The sequence below is a fragment of the Meleagris gallopavo genome, chromosome 6 (genome assembly GCF_000146605.3).
Source record: "Meleagris gallopavo isolate NT-WF06-2002-E0010 breed Aviagen turkey brand Nicholas breeding stock chromosome 6, Turkey_5.1, whole genome shotgun sequence".
In the NCBI taxonomy this organism is placed as follows: domain Eukaryota; kingdom Metazoa; phylum Chordata; class Aves; order Galliformes; family Phasianidae; genus Meleagris; species Meleagris gallopavo.
Genome location: NC_015016.2, coordinates 50,551,289 through 50,555,583, shown reverse-complemented (window position 1 = coordinate 50,555,583; position 4,295 = coordinate 50,551,289).

Sequence of the window (4,295 nt, the reverse complement as noted above, 5' to 3'; positions counted from 1 at the left end):
TTTTGCTTTCTACCAAGGTACTCATATTCTCTTTTTGAATACTTTAAGTTCTGTCATCCACCGATTTGAAATTTCATTTTAGAAAAGGTGCAAGATCTTTGATAGAAGTGTGGAGATTTGGTATCTATTTCTTACGCTGCTCATTTTTTCACTGAAGCACTGGAAAATGAGATCTTGAGCATTGAGCACAGTAAACATGTCAAAGCTTCTCAGAGGTGATGGGAAAATTACTTCTATAGCAGAATCACAGTGTCACAGAATCATCAAATGATTTGGACTGGAAAGGACCTAAAGACTACTTCCTTCCTGTCACATGCTAGCAACACGACACAGGGTTCTCATGCAAAAGATTCCACTTCATTTTCCCAAGCAAGGTTTTTATATTCTAACACACGTATTCAGTACTTCTTTGCTTAACAGTTCATTGGCTAAAATGCATGACAATTAATTGTAACAACGGTGAGTCTCATTATCAGCAAGTTGGCATTTGATGAGGTCAAGTCAACTTCTCCATTCCCCACATCTCCCCCTTCTTTATTAATAAAAAAGGAGTGGTTTAAAGCATCTTCTATCATTTTCTAGATACACTGCAATAGGCAAAGAACACAAATCAGAATATAGAAAAAAGCAATAAGACAAACTAACCATATTTTTAGCAAATTTTGTATCCACACTCCCAAGTCTCCAAAGAGGCCTCCAAATATATCCAACCCATTATCACCCCATAATTTCTTAACTCCATTCTGTAAATCTTGAATGCTCTTATGTATTGATTTTGAATGATCCTATATATTCATACAACACATGCCATCAAAATCCTGACACCTGTGACCCTGAGCTAACAGCAAGAAGTCTATAGCAGCACAATTCTGCAACATAGCATGTCATACTGAGTCTATATCTAGTAGCAGTCCACTTAGAGCCAAGGAAGTAGTGTTTGTTTGCTTGGCCGGCCAGCGTCCAAGTTTATTAAGTGTGCATAATGCATTAGCTGATGCAACACCTGGGGCTAAAAAGGATGCTGCTATTATCTTCCAAGTGTTCCAAAATTCAATGTCATCCCGGCAATCTGGCTCAAAGGAATGTATAGTTTGCTTAAAGCATTTTCGATGGCAAATAATCATGGAAATATTAGGTGCTAATAGGGTTAATCTCCCCATACTGCAGGGACCTCCTTTACTGTGAGAGGGGATGGCAGGCCATGCCCTATCCCCACAAATAAGAAAAACACCTGCTGGCAGAGTAAGTGGACAGTTAATAGATCTTGAAATATTAATTGTGGTGTAGTTACACCAAGCAGAGTCATTCCTATAAGCAGATAAACTAGAATTAACACACTGAACTAACAATTGATTCTTTCCACTATAGTTAAATTACAAACAATAGTCCATTTTAACCAATCCCAACAATTCCAGTTCTTGTGGCTCAAAATTGCTCTGTTGCAGATGGGGTACCCATCCATCCCATCTGTTGGCTACTGTGCTTGTGTTGAATGATATACCAAGAACAGAGCTTAGGATGGGTCATTTGTTTAGGGGTTGTCCCACCAAACATGTTGAAAATGGGTTCCCTGGTGACGCGATTGACAAATTAAGTGTGTCCTGTCTCCTCTTGTTGGTGAGGGTGACCCATGTATTCTATTTTGGTTGAGCGGGAATCCAAAATGCTGATGAAAGTGTGGTGATCATGTTATAGCAGATGATGAGACGGATACATGGATCCTTCGTGCTGGTACCCATCTTGGACCTGTTTCTTCATCCAGCGAGGAGCAATCAGAGTGGTTAGGGGTGATGAAACCTCGTGCAGCTGCGTTTCTCTCAACGATCCCTCATACAGCGTTTCTCTCCATGGCCTCCCTCACGTTTCTCTCAACGCACTCTCTGACCAATCTGCTTTTCAGGTTTTGTCCGGACTCAGATATGAACAATCCAAATCGTTTATTACAGGTTCTCACATAACTTACATACATTCATAAGTTTCCTTTTTCAGCTTTCCATCCTCCCTTACAACTTTCCCCTTTTTCGTTTATTAGCAACATATTACCACACTATAAAATAATAGCACTAATTATATTAATAACATGATCATCATAATTCAATCAAGGCCTCAATTTATAACATGCAAAACATAAGAGAAGAGTTACATAGAAGGTCACGATTTTTTTTTAATCTGTATATACACGCTCATATAGGCATCTGTTTTAGACAATTCCATGTGTGGGAAATGGAAACTTCCTAAGCTAATGTATTATTACTTATTGACCCCTGAGAAACGGCAAACCACCAAAAGGAAAGAGAAGGAACATGCCAGTGGTGGATACGACAGGCAGTGCCAGCAGGGTGTCCCCTACTTCAAAGTGCACTTTCCCTCTCTCACCCACCACGGACTTTCTCCTGCTTTTATTCTTCTCTGGGTCTGCAGTTTTTTTTCCATTTGTACTCCACATTCACATGGGTAGTGGATGATATAGAGCTCAGGTGAAACACCTGCTTGCTAAAATTAGATCTCTCTACAAAACAAAATACTTGCAGAAAGTATTTACAGCTATAGTCACTTGATTTCCATGGTTTCTTGCTAACCAAAGCGAGAATTTTGCCATCCTCAGTTACCAACATATTACTGACTGACCTCACATGTCCACTGTCCAGTTCCCCCAGACCTTCTCTTCCTGCTCAAGTGAAGAAGCACTAGTGGCATGAGCCAGTTGTTCCCATTTCCCTTGATCAAGGGGAAGTCCAATCAGACATGTAGTAAATGGGGAGTTAGGGGATATCATTGCTAAGCAGAAAGTGTTCTGTCTGATGGTATCGGCAAGCCTCATCCACACATTAGTCTTAGGCTGTGAAGGTACCCATACAGCATTCACAATAATGGTGCAGCAGATGAAGGTGATGCTGACAAATGAGATCTCATTGCCCTTGCTGGAACCCATCATAGTCCTGCACCTGTGGAAACACAAGCATTATCTCTCCCCAAGTTATCAGTGGGAATGGGCCTTCCCACTGACCTGATTCCAGATTCTTTTGTAGTACCATAGTTTTTCCATGAATGTTGACTCTTTCCTTGTTAACTGAAACAAGATGAGGGCTATTGGTGGTCCTCCATCATCACCCTCGATTTAAAAAGTTCAATACATATGTACTTTCTACTGAAAGTGCCTTCTCCATTTCCTCTTTTTGCTTAAATAGCACAGTTTTAAGGGTGCTATGGGTGCGCTCAACTATGGCTTGTTCTGTGGGTGAGTATGGTATGTCTGTGAGATGCTTAATTCCTCTAGATTGTAAAAACTGTAATACTTTATTGATATATATCCTAGGCCATTATCTGTCTTAATAGTTTTTAGTACCCCAAGAGTTACAAAGGCCAAGAGAAAATATTCGCAGATATTGCAAACATTTTCTCCAGTATGTGCTGTCACTGCAATGGCTCCAGAAAAGGTATCCACTGACATGTGGACATACTTAAGTCTTCCATATTCTATGCGTTTGACCTCTGTCTGCCATAATTCCAGAGCTGTTAGGCCTTGGGGGATTAACCCCATAAAATAGAGAAGGTGTCATTTGTTGGCAATCAGAGCATGCTGCAATTATCTGCTGTGCCTGAGTTAAGCTAAGGCCATAAGACTTTTGCAACACCTTAGTGTTCTGTTGAAAAAAGGCATGTGACAGTTGAACCTGTTCAAATGAATTGGGAAAAACAGGAACACCAGCTAACCAAGCGGCAGATATGTTTCCTTCTACTAACTGCCCTGGCAAAATGGTATGTAATCGGATGTGTGTTACGAAATATGGTTCCCGTTGGCAACTAATTAGACATGAAAGGATATACAGAAGCATGAACAGTTGTTAATTAGAAATGTCACTTAACTATGATCCTTCTATTCTAGTCATTATTCCTGTAACATAGGCTGAATCAGTGACAATATTAATCGGACTGAACCATTTTTGAAACACCCTTACAACTGCAGTTAATTGTGGATAGCCCTTTATTGTCTGAATATCCAACTGCCATTGACAAGATGCATCCTGCCAGATAGTTACCGACTGACCTGTTCTCCCTGACCCATCCATGAATACAGTCCAAGTGTTTAAGGATACCAAAGAACATTTTGGCATCTCCTGTATAACAAAATGCATTTGTAACAAGTTATGCCCCGGTGGGTGTATTGATGTCACCGTGGTGGATAACTTCATTGCCACCTGAAAAGGCAATGAACATTGGGACAGCCATTATAACATGTTTGTAGGCACAGGTAACGTAATTATCAAAGGATCAGTCCTGCTCAGCGACAGCAA